The sequence below is a fragment of the Natrix helvetica genome (genome assembly GCF_964273705.1).
Source record: "Natrix helvetica genome assembly, chromosome: 1".
Taxonomy (NCBI): Eukaryota; Metazoa; Chordata; class Lepidosauria; order Squamata; family Natricidae; genus Natrix; species Natrix helvetica.
In genome coordinates, this window is record NC_138548.1 from 89,380,545 (window position 1) to 89,399,741 (window position 19,197).

The 19,197-nt window shown below is 39.1% G+C and overlaps 1 long non-coding RNA gene across 1 annotated transcript; it reads left to right on the forward strand.

Moving 5' to 3' along the window:
* The first annotated feature begins 1,486 nt into the window (after positions 1-1,486).
* Positions 1,487-15,384, forward strand: LOC309383480. Its single transcript, XR_014173854.1, has 3 exons — positions 1,487-1,577; positions 13,372-13,458; positions 15,308-15,384. It is a non-coding gene; the product is annotated as an uncharacterized lncRNA (long non-coding RNA).
* The last annotated feature ends 3,813 nt before the right edge of the window (positions 15,385-19,197 follow it).

A 19,197-nucleotide genomic window follows, 5' to 3' on the forward strand; every position in this document is an offset into this window, starting at 1 on the left:
GGTGGGGTGGGGGCCAAAAAAGCCACCGGAGCGGTTCGGTAGAGTGTGGCTACAACCACAAGGTATATTGAAATACAGTTCCTATATATTGGGAAGAAAATCCCCATTGAATATAAGCTTACAGGTTTAATTCCATTGTAATCCTGACTCTTGCCAGATTTGGATATCAACTTTGTAAACACTTTCATGTCCCATAATTTTTTCATTGTTGTCTCTATTGATCATTTTAATTTGAAATTACCAAGGAGCTACCAGTCCTAATTATATTACAGCTTTCAGGATATAATAGTCTTAAAACTATGCTTAGGATTTGTATTAGATACATTCTACATTCGCTTTTATTCCGAAAGTTCTCACTTTCTATAGGAAATAATAGTTTTACCTAGGAAATACCAAAGGATATACATGTTGGCTCTCTTTCCGTTTGATAGGCTACAATGTGTTTGGCTACTTTATGGTTCAGAAGGCATTGGGTCAACACTGCCAATGGATTAATTCAGAAAACTCTGATTAAATCATGGATTATTGTACCAAGTAAAAGGAGGCAAAATTCAAGAGAATTGAAATCGGTTTGTGTATTGGTAGTAGAAAATTATCAAATTACCAATGTAAAAAGGAATATAGTCTTCATTGCTTGCAATTTTGCTTAATAGTACCCATTCTTTCATACCACAACATGCAATTTGTCAGTTAACAAGTTTACAATGCTTCTTTCCCCCAGTTTGTGTGATCCTTTAAATGATATTTATGATTTCTGGGCTCAAAAGGTTCCAAGATTAAAAAAAATGGAAACACAGTATGATATATATATTCTTATTAGTTAAAAACTCTCCTTTAGTAATGTTTTTATATTTTGAAAGGTTGAAGAAGCATATGCTGCTGTTCCATTTATTTATTGTTTATATTTAAGTTCCTACTTAAAGCAGCATTGGAAATTCACAGTTTTCATCTCTACTTCACATACCTTGTACGCAGAATAAAATATCTTGAATAAAAAATTGTTGGTGCATTGGTTCACTTCTGTTTAGGGGTTCTAACACTTCTCCGGATCTGACTTTGAAGCACATATATATATATATATATATATATAAACCTTCTTAGGAATAATCTGTCACTTTCAAATAGCTAGTTTACCGTAGTTATATACACGGACAAGTGGCAATATTGCATTTCAAGTGAGGACTTCTGTTATCATGAATTGGCGACTGCCAAGTACCCTGTGAGAGGGTGGCACAAACGAGCAAGCATCTGGGGCTCCCGTTCCTATTGCTATACTGTAACTGATATACTATACACCACACCCTGGAATAAAACAAATAAAATGTAAAGCCAAGAAATTGTCCTTTATTCTATCTAGCCAACGCTCTCGATCAACGTGCAGCCAATCAGGGATCAGTAAACCTGTCACTGGCCAATGACAAAATAACCTAGGTTGCCCCCGTTTCTCTCGAGGTATATACATTAATTTCCCGAGTTGAGAGGGCCAGGCGAGGTCTGAGAACTTCGAACTAGTGTCTTCCCCGTGTGACGCGGTGGGGAGTCATCTTTTCTTATCTGTGCTGTTTAATCGTTCCCTTGTAAGTATTCGCTGTTTTCCGTCCTGTGAAAATGAAGCCTCCGGCAAGGCGTTTACTTTTAACTTCAGTTTCTCAAATTCTCCTGTGAAATAGGATAGCGTGATAGTAGCTTGAGTCAGCCACACGCAGATCGTTTTTCGGTGGCATAGCGTGGAGCATCAACCCAGCTATCCTAGGGCGGGATTGGATAGCAAGAGACACAAAAGTAATGCCAAGCGAGTGAGGAGGCAAATAAAAGAAAATATAAAATAAAACAGCGATTTCCATAGGTTTAGCATTGTTTTGTTGCTTTGCTTTCTGTCAGAACTCCAAATTTAACCTCCTCTCTCTCTGTCTCGGGGTAAGCCGTTGTTTTCTTTTAAACTTTCAAGCTGGTTTTCTGTGCTTAGTGTAGAAAGTTAGGAGATGTGGGTGGCCGCCTTCAAGCCAAAGCTGAAAAGTAGAAGTGGCCAAGCATTTTGGATTGTTTTGAAATAGTTATTAATTGACACGTGAATCTGACAGCTGTATCCAGCTCTTTAGAGCAGCCCGTTTGCTCCACTCAAAGGCACATCCACAAGAACAAAGATAGCACGCTTATGTCAGATTTAGACTTGGTGAAGCCCTAAGCTACATAAAGATTTCGGCTCCTCTATGTTATACCACAAGGACTCTCAAAGTGCATGATGAACAGGATCCTGGATCATCATCAACATCATCATCATCACCATACACAAACATATACTATAGCTTGTTGAGGCCTTTGCAAGCTCCCCTTATCCTGCAAAGAAGTAAATTGCTGGGAGGAAGAGGCCAAAGGGTTGGGGCTGGTGGATGGGTGGCGCTACATTCAGTGTATAAGTCCCACTCAAATTCTCACCCTCTTTTTTTGGGGAAAAGGATGCCTCTTTTACTCTGAAAAATACGTTATTTTACAGTTGTCCGAACTACTCAAAATTTCTGCTACCGGTTCTCCAGAACCTGTCAGAACCTGCTGAATTTCACCCCTGGGTTAAAGTACCAGGGTAGAAACTCAGAGAGACTGTTACTTCCAGTCTAGCCTTGAGCATGAAAGCCGGCTGGGTGGCTTTAGGCTATTTACTCTCAGCTCAATTTGCCTCAGCAGGGTGGTGGTTGTGTGGAAAATAGGAGAAAGGTGTGTTAGGTATGTTCACAGCCTTGAGTTATTTTTAAACACAATAAAGGCAGGACATAAGGAAATAAAATAGGCTTTTCAATTAATAGCAAATATTTAAAATGGCAAATCCAAATTGAATGAACTCATGTGCAAAATCAGAAAACGATATCAGATACAACTTATAAAAGTTTCTTCCTTAGTTTCTCAAAAATAAAATTTGTATTTATTAAATTTATATGCCAGCCATCCCATTGTTTTATGACTTTAGATTTAAATTCTTAAGATAATAAATATTGCCATTAAAACATAACAAAAATGGCTAGAGAAGGTGGGGGGGGGGGACAGGATGAAGGTACAATCTTTCCTCAGTTCATTCACTGCTTTCCGTATGACACATTTCATAGGTTAAACGATTTGATGAGAGAATAGAAGGGGAACTCATCAAATTTGCAAATAACACTAAACAGGTAGGAATAGTCAAAGCCCCAGAAGATAGAATCAAGATCCAGATGTGTTGGAATCTTTGACCAAACTGGCGCCGTCTTGTACATGCAGGCTGACACCTCAGCTAAAACATGTACAAGGACGAAGGGAGTTTCAAAGAAAACATTTCATCCCTGGCTGCGATATCTCCGACTGTGTAATCAATGATATAGTCATGTGTAAAGTTGTGCCATACATGGAATTGTATTTTTCCCTACACTGTTCCCTTGTTTGTCTTTTGTATCCACCCATTTTTATAACCAATAAAAGAGAGTTACGGAGTCAGATGTGTGCTCTCATCCCGAGAAAGTAGCCTCGAGCGTCTTTCCTGATTCGGCCCCTCATGAAAAGCCCACCGGACATTCGCAACTGGTGACCCCAACGTGATAGCCCCAAAGGCTGTACGTCCCTTGGGCTTCCTGTACTCATCGCCTGGAAGAAGCCGTGCACACGATCCCGTGCAAAGCAAGACGACAATCCCCTTGTGAGTATGGGGGGAGGGTTTTCTAAGGTGCAAGCAGCGCATTTGCAAGAGCTTAGTGAACTAACCAAGTCCTCAATTATTATTTTAAAGAACAATGGAAAGATTTTACAAAAACCAAGTAAATCTGATTTGGCCTTTTTACTTGCTTATATTTGGAAACAATGTCCGGCTTATCCGGAAAAGGGCTCTATAAAAACGTCTATGTCGAAAAAATTGGGAGTTTACTTCCACGAGACACCAAGAGCCCCTGTAAAAGTGTTGTCTACATGGCGGGTGGTGATGGAGTGCCTCCGGATCCACAAGAAGAGACTGGAGGACCCCGTCCAGCCCCCCCCCACAGTATCGAAAGGAACTGGTAGAAAAAGGAGCTATTCGGTTACTGACACTAGTGCTGAGGCTCAAACAAATTGGAAGTGCCAGGTACGCCCTCCGCGCCATCTGACCGAAAAGCGTTCGTCTTGAGTGCGGTGGCTGCTGCTATGGCGCAAGCCAAAAGTGAAGGGCTTTTAACAACTGAAGAAATGGCGGAATGTAGTGCTTTTCCAGTTAATTTTGTTCAAAATAATGCTGGAGCGGTTTTTCCCCAATACGAGCCATTGCCTTTAAAAGTCATCAGAGATATGAAAATGGCTGTTGCCATGTACGGAATCCAATTTCCGTATGTAAGAGGACTAATTAACTCACTGACAGCCTCTTTTGTCATGATACCCCTGGATTGGAAAGATCTTTTGAGAATGCTTTTGACAGGACCTCAATATATAGTTTGGGTGTCTGACTTCTTGACTGAAGCACAAGTAGCGGCAAGAGGGGTTGCTGGAGTAACATCTGATCAAGTGGCGGGGACGGGTACCTCCAGCACCGTAACAGCACAATTGCAATCCCCCCAAGTGGCTTTTCTGCTCATAACCCTTGCCGCGCTCAGGGCACTTGATAAAGTTGATGAAGCCCCTGGGAAGCCTATTTTCTCCTTTTCAAAAATTTTACAAGGACCTAACCAGTCCTATTCAGAGTTTATTGATGAACTACAAAAAGCAATAGATAGACAGATTTCAAATGTTGAAGCTAGAGAAGAGTTGATGTTGAAATTGGCTTATGAAAATGCAAATGCTGATTGCCGCCAAATCCTTCAACCTTTGGCAGCAAAATCTACTTCTAATCTTGAATTTTTAAAAGCTTGTCATATTGTAGGAACTAATGCTTTTAACATGGAGACTCTCGTGGCAACTTTGCAGCAAACAAATAAACCTATGGGAAATTGTTTTAATTGCGGAAAGCCAGGACACTTTAAGGCTCAATGCCGTGCCCCAGGTAGGGGTGCTGCTCGCAATACCAATCCGAGTGCTAAACTAAAAACCGTGTGTCCCAAGTGTAAAAAAGGATTTCACTGGGCAAACCAGTGTCGATCTAACCCTGATAACAAACAACAGGGAAACTAAAAATGGGGTGGACAGCTAGCCCCGCTCAAAAGGCTGTGCAACAGTCGCCATTTTCTGTTTCTTCTTCGGCTCCTGTTGCTTTTGTGGCTGATGAGTCAATTGATGCTAACTTTCCTAACACGCCTTACCTTATCTCTGCCTCATTGTCTGAACCCTTCCCATTTCCTGCTTTAGTGCTTCTTTTGCCGCATGAGTCATTTATGGTTAGAAGAGCTACTTTTTCTCTGGAACTTTTGACATGCTCAAGTGCAGATTAAAATTACCTTTGTTCCAAACTGCCCACTTTTAAGTCAGAAAGGGGAAGTTATAGCTAAAGTAATTGTTTTGCCACCAGAACGACCCCAGAATGAGGTGTTGGCTGTTACTAAATTAATGCAAGACCTCCGGCCAATTATGGAGTTTGAAATAAGAGTCTGTCTTTTAGATACCAGGGCTGACGTTTCGGTAATCCGAATTGCTGAATGGCCGACGGACTGGCCCCTTGAACAAGTATCATCGGTCCGTGGGGTCGGAGGAAGTCAACCAGCTCAAGCTAGTAAGGATTGGCTACCAGTTCGATCAAAAGATACTAGTGCAGTAGCTTACATAAAACCGGTCGTGCTCCCTCTTCATTTGAATTTGTGGGGTCATGATTTGATGCTACAATTTAAAGCCAAATTAAGCCTTGAGTAATGTCTCTTTCTATTCCTATCCGTCTCTCTTTGAAAACTAATATCCGGTTTGGGTTGATCAATGGCCATTGACTCAGGAAAAATTACTTGCTTTACACTCTTTGGTTGAAAAACAATTGGAATTAAAACACATTGAGCCAACGTTGAGTCCATATAATATCCCAGTGTTTGTGATAAAAAAGAAAAGTGGTAAATGGAGATTTTTACATGATTTACGAGCAATTAATTCAATTTTGCAACCAATGGGACTGCTCCAATGTGGTCTTCCAAACCCCAATCTGATTCCTAAAAATTATGAGTTAATCATAATTGATATAAAGGATTGTTTTTTCTGTATTCCATTACATCCCAAGGATATCCCTTTGTTTGCATTTTCAGTACCGGAATTAAATAATCAAAGGCCAACGCAGCGGTACCAATGGCGCATGTTGCCACAGGGAATGTTAAATAGCCTGACCATGTGTCAATACTGTGTCAATGTAATATTGGAACCATTTAGGCAAATGCACGCTCATTTTTTGGTTTTTCATTATATGGATGATATCTTGATTAGTGCCCTAGGACCAAAGGGTACAGTGGCTGCTACATTGCCAACCCTCATTGCAATATTGCAGAAGGGAGGACTGTATCTAGCACCAGAAAGAATTCAAACTAGTGATCCATTTGTTTATTTGGGTCATAAAATGTTGGCATCATACGCTGTGCCTATTTTCCCAAAAATCAAATTACCTTTTGAAATTACTTTTGTACAATTACAATATTTGGGTGCGATTAATTGACCTCGACCATATTTTGGAATCACAACAGCTCAATTGACACCATTGTTTTCAGCTCTTTCACAAGGAAAAACTCCTGCAGATAAAATAAAATTGACACCACCACAATTGGAAGCCATTCAAATCGATGCGTTGTTAATGTACCACTTGCATTGATCCTTTTAAACACTCCTTCAATACCCACAGCTGCTATTATACAAAATTGTGACAAAACAGTGTATGTTTTGGAATGGCTTCATTTGCCGCACACACCTCGCAATACCATCAACCCTAAACCAACCCAATTGGCCAATTTGATAAATAAAGGACGGCTTCGCTGTAAAGCCATAGCAGGTGTAGAACCATCCATCATTTATACGCCTTGTACCCTTACAACATGGGAAACAATGTATGTAAATTCAGAACAATTACAAATTGCTCTTACAACATGGCCTGGAGCAATCTCCTGCCACCCACCTGCAGACCCTCGATTTCAGTTGTTGCGGCAGGTCCCAATACAGTGGGATGAGCTTATAAGGCATTCCTTATAATTCACAGGGACAAGCCATAATAGAACATGCCAATCAAACATTGAAAAACTCATTAGACAAATATAATCAGAAACAGGGGAAAGTTACCCCTGGCCTCCCAGTGGTGCAAGATAGATTAAATCTTTGTTTATATACCTTGAATTTTTAAAATCTCACTGGTACCCCACCAACCTTGGCTGCCAATAGACATTTTGATGCCTCTCCACCCGCGTCAACAAAAAAAACATCAAGTTTTCTTTCGACAGCCCCCGGATCCAGCTTGGAGGGGTCCCGCTGATCTCATTACCTTGGGAAGAGGATACGCTGCAGTTAACAACAATGGTGCAACTATCTGGGTCCCTGGTCGCTGTGTTCGCCCTTGTATGGGGCCCTCTGATCCAAACTCAAAGACTGAAAGTAAGCCTAGTGGACAAACTGACTGATAACATGTGGCACAATAATAACTTTATAAAGAATATAGCCAAGGTCTCATCGTTGGTCAACCTTTCTGACTGCTGGCTTTGCATGCACATACCGGGGGATTCTAGGGGAGGGTTGATTTTACACGCTGTACCCCTTAACATGTCAGGGTGGGAGAACTGGCAACCCACAAATGCAAAAACATCAGCCCTTGTTCCAGGAGTTCAAGTCATGTTTAGAGACACCGCAGCCATTTGTTTTCATTCCTCTGGCCTCAGTGACAATGCCGTTAGCTTAGGACATTGGCCATTATGTAATAGAACCCATGAGTGGGTCTCCTCAAAACGATGTGATGAAATACTATCCATGTTAACAGCAACAACATCAGGTGGCTCCACAACCTATACAGGTAACGAACACATGACCACAACAGAATATTGGGCATGTAGTACCCTGGAACACCTTATTGCCAAAGCTAATTCATCCAATTATGCCTCGGCTAATATGCCTGCGAATCTTTGGCTACTGTGCGGAAATCAAACTTACCGACAAATACCCAAAGATTGGAAAGGACTTTGTACCATGGGCTTTGTGATTCCTGCTGTATATGCAATAAATAGTTTACCTATGGATAGAATAGGACTGATGGAAAATCGTTCTGCACAGCATAGAATAAAAAGGAGTGGAAGTCTTAAGTATGATATGCCTTGGTATCTGGTTGCATTTCGCGCTATGTTTGCATGGATCGGAGCAGGATGGAATGCATATGACCTTGGACAATTGAATAATGGGACCGTGGCCATGTTTAATGAAACAACTAAAGCCCTCACCTTGCTCAACAAGGAAGTTGGAGAACTAAGAACATTTGCATTACAAACCAGATATGCACTGGACATTGTGTTGGCTTCAAAAGGTGGAGTATGTGCTATAGTTGGATCTACATGTTGTACCTATGTAAGTGGTTACCAACCAAACATAACAGCAACAACTGAAAAAATGCACGGGCTGATTTCTGAAAATCCTTTGCACCTATATCCTGAACATTTAAGTTTTGGGGAAATATGGAATGCAATGTGGTCATGGCTCCCCAGTTAGGGATGGTTGAAAAAGGTATTATCCATTTTTTGTAATAATTGTGGTATTAATTTGTTGCTGTTGTTGTATTCAATGTATCCCGTCCTTAATTGCTCTGGCTAGGAGTTTTTTTACCAAAAAATCAGCAAATCAATGTTATCACTTCAATTAATAACGGAGAACAAACCCAACTGCTGTAGAAACCACATTTCGTGCTCAGCAGTGACGAGGAATTGGAGGAGAAAAACTCTGAACGCCGTAGCTATATTCACATGCCATAGGACTAGGAAGAGAGCGTGCTTTAAAAACAAAAACAGAGGAGATGTTGGAATCTTTGACCAAACTGGTGCCGTCTTGTACGTGCAGGCTGACACCTCAGCTGAAACATGAACAAGGACAAAGGGAGTTTCAAAGAAAACATTTCATCCCTGGCCGCGATATCTCCGACTGTGTAACCAATGATATAGTCACGTGTAAAGTTTTGCCATATATGGAATTGTATTTTTCCCTACACTGTTCCCTTGTTTGTCTTTTGTATCCACCCATTTTTATAACCAATAAAAGAGAGTTACGGAGTCGGATCTGGGCTCTCATCCCGAGAAAGTAGCCTCGAGCGTCTTTCCTGATTCGGCCCCTGATGAGAAGCCCACCGGACATTTGCACAGATGAATCTCGAAAGATTTGAACACTGGACCCGATCAATGTTCCCTCTAAATTTTTTTCAAAGTGAGCAGAAAAGTATAGTGGTTGAGCAGCACATTTTCATGCCTGAGCACCTGAATTTTTTTCACAGATGTCACCTAAGACAACAACAAAATCAGTATTATTTGAAACTCAAAGTTATGTTTCTTCAAGGTACCCGCTTAATTCAAAGTGTTATATAATATCAATATCACTTAACAACACTCCTGCTTAGCAACCTAAATGTTGGCTCAGAAACTCTGGCATTTGAAGCACGCAAGTCTTAAAGTTGTCAAGTTACAAGACCCTTGCACCCCTAACTCTTTAGAAAAAAACCTCCAGGGCTGTTCAAGCTTGACAGCTTTAAGACTTGAGGACTTCAACTCCCAGAATTCCTCCTCCAGTCATGTTGGCTCAGGAACTCTGGCATTGAAGTGTGCAAGTTTTAAAGCTGTCAAGTTATAAGACCTTTGCACCCCTAACCCTTTAGAAAAAAAAACCCAGGGGTGTTCAAACTTGACAGCTTTTAAGACTTGTGAACTTCAATTCCCAGAATTCCTCCTCCAGTCCTGTTGGCTCAGGAACTCTGGGATTTGAAGCATGGAAGTCTTAAAGCTGTCAAGTTACAAGTTTGAACTGATTTTAATTATTCTGAATAGTTTAGAATGCACACAATGAAGACAGCAATAAAATATCAATATATAGTATCACTTGGAGGGAACAATCTCCCTTTGAGTTATTTATTTTTTACTTCTAGCGACTGCCACAACAAATCGCTGCAGTTTTGTGGACAAATTTTTTTAGAAATAGTTTGCCATTGACTCCTTTCAGGGCTGAAAAGGGATTATTGGCCCTGCAAAGGTTGAAGTAATTTCCTTCTCGCCCCCCAAATTTTGTGAATTATAATTGGAGTGACAACAGCTATTATTTTGGCATTTTTTGTTTTCAACTTTTTCGTTTTCTAAGTACAGTTGGAAATATGCTACTAAAGTTACCTTTGCACTAATACCATACGTGCTTGTTTTACTAAAATAAATGCTTAATTATTCAAACTATGACATAAATATTTTTAGTGGGTGGCTAATAATTCATTGCTTATTTTACTTTTTCCCTTTACTGTGGTGGGAATAAATGAATATTTCTTATTTGGCTTAAAGCTGTTGTCGACAGGTGCAATAAAGTAATAATTGAACAGATGATAAAATCATAATCTTTTTTTGATTAAAGATTTGGACCAATTCAAAATCTTTAAAGCAACTTTTTAAAACTTTCATTTTCTGTTTTTTTTTAAGGAGGAGGAAGTTTGTCTCGCTGCTGGATAGATTCTGCCTGCGATATAAACTCTATTTCACTTCATTTAAAATTGAATAACTTCAACTCCAGGTGCTGCAACTGGGATTTGTGTAACAATGCCCCAAATGTAGTAGCTAGCAAGATAGTCCTGTGTGGGGCTTTGTTGCTGACTATTATTCATATGTTAAAGTCTTTAGTGGGGAACTGAAATGGGGCCTTATTTTTCAGTTTAAAAAGATACGGAACACTGGTATCTTTTCAGAAAGTGTTCCTGCTGGAGAAGATTAAATTATTAGGATACAACATTCAGTAGATAAAATTTATTTGATAGGCTACACTTTTTATATGTTTCCTTTCTTTACTCAGTTTCTATTTGGAAATTTACATTTAATCTGTAAGACATTCATGTAGCCAAATGTGGACATATAAAGGTTGCTTGTGTTGTTTTAAATTTCATTGCATTGCCAATCCCATTTTAACTTGTAAGCAATTGTTGCAATAAAAGTGCTATTGTACATTTCAGTGTGGATCAATTATTATTATTATTTTTACCTTGAGGCAGGGATGATTTTGCAATATCCTTCACCCAGGAATTGGGAGGAAATGGAGATTTTGCAATATCCTTTCCCTGGAGTGGGGTGGGAATGAATATTTTGCAGTATCCTTTCCTTGCCATGCCCACCAAGCATTGGTGGGTTACAATACCTTCACCACTGGTTTGCTGATTGGGTGTGCGCGCGTTCCATTCACACATGCTGCTGACTTGCGCTTGCTCACGCATGCACAATCCACCACCCCTTTGACAACCAGCTGATTGTCTGGGCTCACGCAGGCACTAAACGTTGTGTGCATGTTCGCAATTTGCTTTTTGCCATAAAAACAGGCATAGAGCGGTGGGGTGGGGGACAAAAAAGCCACTGTACCGGTTCGGTAGAGTTTGGCTACAACCACAAGGTATATTGAAATACAGTTCCTATATATTTGGAAGAAAATTCCCATTGAATATAAGCTTACAGGTTTAATTCCATTGTAATCCTGACTCTTGCCAGATTTGGATATCTTTGTAATCACTTTCATGTCCTATAATTTTTTCATAGTCGTTTCTATTGATCATTTTAATTTGAAATCACCAAGGAGCTGCAAGTCCTAATTATATTACAGCTTTAAGGATATAATAGCCTTAAATCTAACATATGCTTAGGATTTGTATTAGATACTTTCCACACTCCCTTTTATTCCGAAAGTTCTCACTTTCTATAGAAAATAATAGTTTTACCTAGGAAATACCAAAGGATATACATGTTGGCTCTCTTTCAGTTTGATAGGCTACAATGTGTTTGGCTACTTTATGGTTCAGGAGGCATTGGGTCAACACTGCCAATGGATTAATTCAGAAAACACCGATTAAATCATGGATTATTGTACCAAGTAAAAAGAGGCAAAATTCAAGAGAATTGAAATCAGTTTGCGTATTGGTAGTAGAAAATTATCAAATTTCCAATGTAAAAAGGAATATAGTCTTCATTGCTTGCAATTTTGCATAATAGTATACTATAGCTTGTTGAGGCCTCCGCAACCCCCTGTGTGCTGCAAAGTGCTAAATTGCTGGGAGGAAGAGGCCAAAGGGTTGGTGCTGGTGGATGGGTGGCGCTACATTCAGTGTATAAGACCAACTCAAATTCTCACCCTCTTTTTTGGGGGGGGGGAAGATGCGTCTTATACTCCAAAAATATGGTATTTGCTGGTTCTCTGAACTACTCAAAATTTCCCCTACCGGTTCTCCAGAACCTGTCAGAACCTACGGAATTTCACCCCTGGGTTAAAGTACCAGGGTAGAAATTCAGAGAGACTGTTACTTCCAGTCTAGCCTTGAGCATGAAAGCCGGCTGGGTGGCTTTAGGCTATTTACTCTCAGCTCAATTTGCCTCAGCAGGGTGGTGGTTGTGTGGAAAATAGGAGGAAGGTGTGTTAGGTATGTTCACAGCCTTGAGTTATTTTTAAACATAATAAAGGCAGGACATAAGGAAATAAAATAGGCTTTTCAATTAATAGCAAATATTTAAAATGGCAAATCCAAATTGAATGAACACATGTGCAAAATCAGAAAACAATATCAGATACAACTTATAAAATTTTCTTCCTTAGTTTCTCAAAAGTAAAATTTGTATTTATTAAATTTATATGCCAGCCATCCCATTGTTAGGTGACTTTAGATTTAAATTCTTAAGATAATAAATATTGCCATTAAAACATAACAAAAATGGCTAGAGAAGGGGGGGGGACAGGATGGAGGTACAATTTTTCCTCAATTCATTCACCGCTTCCCGTATGACACATTTCATTGGTTAAATGATTTAGATGAGAGAATAGAAGGGAAACTCATCAATTTGCAAATAACACTAAAAAGGCAGAAATAGCCAAAGCCCCAGAAGATAGATTCAAGATCCAGATGAATCTTGAAAGACTTGAACACTGGATTTATCAAATGAAATTCAATATAGAGAAAAGAAAGGTTTTACATTTAGGCAAGACAGGTACAGATTAGATGAAATGTGGCTCAATAGCAATAACTGTGAGAGGGATCTTTGGTTTCCTAGTGGACAATCATTTAAATGTTGGTCAATTGTTTCATGTCATTATGCAGAAAAATCTATTAAAATGATACAGTTAATAATGAGAGATCTCCAGCAAGAGGGTCTTTAGGAAAACAGTAGAATAGAGAGTGAGTTTAGTATGTAAACATACATACTAAACATACATACAAACATTAACTGTTGTTCAGTAAAGAATATTGTATTTATTGTAGGTTTAGAACATCTGATAGGACAACGTATTTTTTTTATTATGTAGGTTGACTAGGAGACACAAAGAAGATGAATTCCCTTTTGGTCACTGCTGTAATTACTACCTTTGTTCTGGGTTTGTTCCTCCATTCAGGTAAGTGAACCCCACAGTAAATGGAAACAGAATGATAACAATTCAGGGACCAGAAGAGTAGAACAGCGAGGCAAAGGTGGCTCATCATTCAAAGGACTGACTCCATTTTAGTTTGATAGTTTGGAATTATACTATAATAATATAATAATGATAGAACAAATTATATTCCTTTGAATGAGATTCTTGGTTTGAATTGTCTGAAACTCTGTGCTGCTCTCTGAGCTTCCTTGTTTTCTTGTAGATGTCTCATTACCCTAACTAGGGTAACTAACTAACTACACTAACATCAATGCTACTAAAGAGTGCTGTTTATTGTCAGGTTGTATTCTGGTGTCTTGCCTGTCTGTGTGGGTGGGGGTGGCCTTAGAGACTCTTTGTTTACTGTTTACTGATGGTAGTTGTTAGATTGGGTAATCACTGTAGTTAGAGCAAGTATCTAACAGTAGTTTCTTGATTGTGGGTTTTCTTACTTGATTGTTGGTTTGAAGTTAACCTTGGAGTTAATCTATGCCAGGGATGTCAAACACAAGGCCCGTGGGCCGGATCTAGCCCATAGGGGGTTTCCATCTGGCCTGCGGGCCTCTCCTGGAAACAACAAAGGACCAGCCCTCAATGCTTCTGCCAATGAAAATGGAGTTCGGAAGGACCATATGCAGCCGTCCCATGGTCCATTTTGGGCCATGATGGACTCCTGCAGCCCTCTGTCAGTGAAAATGGAGCTTGGGAGGGGCACGCACAGCCCCCCCCCCAGGCTCCATTTTTGGCCATAATGGCCTCCTGCAGTCCTCTATCAGCAAAAATGGAACTTGAAAGAGTCACACATGGCTCTCTGGGGCTCCATTTTCGCACTCAATGGCCTCCTGCAGCCCACTGCCAGTGAAAACGGACTTCAGAATGGCCATGTGAGGAACCTTGATAAGTGACATCGAGCTGGCCATGTCCATCCTCGCCATGCCTACCCTGACCACTTCCCCGGCCCTCCGAAGTCAAAGACAACCCTAATATGGCTCTCAATGAAATTGAGTTTGACACTCCAAATCTATACTGCTCTGAGGGCGGAATAATGATGGGGGTTCTGGGGCCTTTTTCCCTTTTGGTCTGGTTGATGCATAGTCTATAGATGTTGTTACTGTCTATGTGTCTGTTGATGGCTGATTTGTCAGAGTACCATGCTTCTAGAAATTCCCTGGCATTTTTCAACTTGGCCTAGAATTTCTAGAAGGCTGGCACTTTGACAAATCAGCCATCAATAGACACATAGCCTTAACAACATCTGTAAACTATGGAAAAGAGATAACCAAGGCAAGACACCAGAATATAAATTGACAGCAAACAGCACTCCTTACAAGCATTGATGATGTTACTTAATTAGGGTAATGAAATATCTGCAAGAAAGCAAGCAATCTCAGAGAGCACCAAGGACTCCTCATTTTAACCCTGAGCTACAAACATTCTCCTTTATTGATGAAACTGTCTTCTCATAAGCAGGCAAAGTGTTGAGGCATTCCTAGAGATCCAGTTTCAATGGAAATCTTCTTCTTTTTTTGTGTGTGCATCTTTGTCTCCTGGCAACCATATGAACAAGTCAATGCAGATTCCATGCCAAAATCTTTGGAAATCTGTATTCTCCATGAACTTTGTCAGGCGCCAGCTATGAAGCTGTGAATGATGGTGCGATGGTTGTAAATACATGGATTGGTGTAAAGCTGTTCTTTTAACATTGTTTAAACGTTGAACAATTGCTAAACAAAACAGGAAGAGAGGACTATTTATAATTTGTTTTCTAACAGAGATTCTGTTTCAGAAGGGGAAATTGTGTTTAGTTTCTTTTTTTCCCTTGTTTATTTAGGAAATGCTTTAGTTTGCTATTATTGTCAATCTGCGAAATGTGACCAAAATATAATCTGCCCAATTGAACTAGATTCTTGCATCAATATACATTATAGTGAGTATTACCTTATCTCTTTTATATTTAATTTTTGAAGAAATATACAAATTCATAAATCTGATTTTTAGACTGATTTTAATTATTCTGAATAGTTTAGTATACACACAATGAAGTCAGCAATAAAATATCAATATATAGTATCACTTGGAGGGAACAATCTCCCTTTGAGTCATTTTTTTTTTTACTTCTAGCGACTGCCACGACAAATCGCTGCAGTTTTCTGGACAAAGTTTTTTAGAAGTAGTTTGCCATTGACTCCTTTGAGGGCTGAAAAAGAATGATTGGCCCTGCAAAGGTTGAAGTAATTTCCTTCTCGCCTCCAAGTTTTCTGAATTCAATTGGAGTGACAACAGCTATTCTTCTGGTATTTTTTGTTTTCAACTTTTTTGTTTTCTAAGAACAGTTGGAAATATTCTACTGAAGTTACCTTGGTACTAGTACCATAAGTGCTTGTTTTACTAAAATAAGTGCTTAATTATTCAAACTGTGACATAAATATTTTTTGTGAGTGGCTAATAATTCATTTCCTTTTTTCACTTTTTCCCTTTACTGTGGTGGGAATAAATGAATATTTCTTATTTAGCTTAAAGCTGTTGTCAAAAGGTGGAATAAAGTAATAATTAAACAGAGATGGTAAAATCTTAATCTTTTTTGATTAAAGATTTGGACCAATTCAAAATCTTTAAAGCAACTTTTTAAAACTTTCATTTTCTGATTTTATACAGAAATGTAGTATATATAGAGACTAACAATATCATTTAAGGGATTGTTATGTTTAGTTTAACAGCCTATAAAAAGATTATGAAATTGCTGAACATACCTTTTCTGCCTGAATAAAACTTTTATTTTTATTAAGTACGATACAACCTAAATTTGCAATCTTTTTTTTTAAGGTGGAGGAAGTGTATCTACCTGCTGGAACAACTCTGCCTGTGATATAAACTCTGTTTCACTTTATTTTAAATCGAATAGCGTCAACTTTAGGTGCTGCGATTGGGATTTGTGTAACAATGCCCCAAATGTAGTAGCTAGCAAGATAGTCCTGTGTGGGGCTTTGTTGCTGACTATTATTCATATGTTAAAGTCTTTAGTGGGGAACTGAAATGGGGCCTTATTTTTCAGTTTAAAAAGATACGGAACACTGGTATCTTTTCAGAAAGTGTTCCTGCTGGAGAAGATTAAATTATTTGGATACAGTATTTTTCCTTTCTTTACCCAATTTCTATTTGGAAATTTACATTTAATCTGTAAGACATTCATGTAGCCAAATGTGGACATATAAAGGTTGCTTGTGTTGTTTTAAATTTCATTAAATTGCCAATCCTATTTTAACTTGTAAGCAATTGTTGCAATAAAAGTGCTATTGTGCATTTAAGCGTGGATTGATTTTTTTTTTATTATCTTGAGACAGAGATGAATTCAGCAGGTTCTGACAGGTTCTAGAGAACCAGTAGCGGAAATTTTGAGTAGTTTGGAAAACCGGCAAATACCACCTCTGGCTGGCCCCATAGTGGGGTGGTAATGGAGATTTTGCAATATCCTTCACCCAGGAATTGGGAGGAAATGTAGATTTTGCAGTATCCTTCCCCTGGAGAGGGGTGGGAATGAATATTTTGCAGTATCCTTTCCTTGCCATGCCCAGCAAGCACTGGTGGATTACAATACCTTCACTACTGGTTTGCTAATTGGGTGTGCGCACGTTCCATTCACACATGCACCTGATTTGAGCTTGCGCACGCATGCCCAATCCACCATCCCTTTGACAACTAGCTGATTGTCTGGGCTCACGCAGGCACTACATGCTGTGTGCATGTGTGCAATTTGCCTTTTGCCATAAAAGGTTTGGTGGGGTGCGGGCCAAAAGAGCCACTGTACTGGTTTGGTAGAGTTTGGCTACAACCACAAGGTATATTGAAATACAGTTCCTATATATTTGGAAGAAAATCCCCATTGAATATAACCTTACAGGTTTAATTCCATTGTAATCCTGACTCTTGCCAGATTTGGATAACAACTTTGTAATCACTTTCATGTCCTATAATTTTTTCATCGTCGTTTCTATTGATCAGTTTAATTTGAAATCACCAAGGAGCTGCCAGTCCTAATTATATTACATCTTTAAGGATATAATAGTCTTAAAACTAACATATGCTTAGGATTTGTATTAGATACATTCTACATTCCCTTTTATTCCGAAAGTTCTCACTTTCTATAGAAAATAATGGTTTTACCTAGGAAATACCAAAGGATATATATGTTGGCTCTCTTTCAGCTTGATAGGCTACAATGTGTTTGGCTACTTTATGGTTCAGAAGGCATTGGGTCAACACTGCCAATGGATTAATTCAGAAAACACTGATTAAATCATGGATTATTGTACCAAGTAAAAAGAGGCAAAATTCAAGAGAATTGAAATCAGTTTGCGTATTGGTAGAAAATTATCAAATTACCAATGTAAAAAGGAATATAGTCTTCATTGCTTGCAATTTTGCATAATTGTACCTATTCTTTCATACCACATTAGACAACAGCTATTCTTTTGGTATTTTTTGTTTTCAACTTTTTTGTTTTCTAAGAATAGTTGTGGCTAATAATTCATTGCTTATTTCACTTTTTCCCTTTACTGTGGTGGGAATAAATGAATATTTCTTATTTGGGTTAAAGCTGTTGTCAAAAGGTGGAATAAAGTAATAATTAAACAGAGATGGTAAAATCTTAATCTTTTTTTGATTAAGGGAGTGTCTCAATGTTGGTGGGGTGGCGGGGAGGTTGCGTGGAGAAATTTTCACCAACTGGAAGGGATGTGTGTGTGCGAGAGAGAGAGAAGAGGGGAGACAGAGAGAAAGAAAGAGAAAGAGTGAGAAAGAAAGAAAGAAAGAAAGAGAAAGAGTGAGAAAGAAAGAAAGAAAGAAAGAAAGAGAAAGGAAGGAAGGGAGAGAGAAAAAGAGAGAAAAAGATAGAAAGAGAAAGAAAGAAAGATAGAAAGAAAGAAAGAGGAAGGAAGGAGGGGAGAGAGGAAAAAAGAGAGAGACAAAGATAGAAAGAGAAAGAAAGAGAAAGAAGGAAAGAGAAAGAGAGAAAGATAAAGTGGGAGAGAGAGACGCAATAAAGAAAGAAAGAATGAATGAAAGAAGAAAAGGAAAGAAAAAAGGAAAAAGAAAGAGAACTTATGACCACAATTGAACCCAAAATTCTGGTTGCTAAGCATTGTTAAGTGAGTTTCACCACATTTTACAAGTTGGCCATGCCCACCCGTTCACATGACCGCTATGCCACCCCCACAAAATAGGTCACGCCCACAGAATAGGTAGTAAAAATTAGGTAGTAAAATTTTTTGAAACCCACCTCTGGCATGTGGGTGTTTTTGAAGATTTTCCTATCTGTAATGGATAAGAAGGCATTATTTGAGCAGCCATAATCACTAGTAATCTTAGTATTTTTCTGTCCCTTGGCTGCCATTTACTGGTCATCCAAATTTTGTGGCCCTGAAAGAAGAAACGTTCTACAACATTGATATTAATCTGTCATAAAATCCAATCCAATGCTTCTACACAACTTAGTTTGGAAGGAGGATTAGAGAAACAGAGTACTTGAGCATAAGAACAGTTTTTTTGAATGCAAAAACTAGCCAGATGAGGAGAAGAGATGCAGATGGGACGTCGGATTAGATATTTTTGCTTATTTTTTTCCATCTCCCTTACGCTGAACCAGAAGGTAACTGGTTGCCATGCCAGCTTGCCCTTGGGTCTGCTGGTGCTGGTTGGGTCTGCTGGTGCTGAAGCTGAATGCAG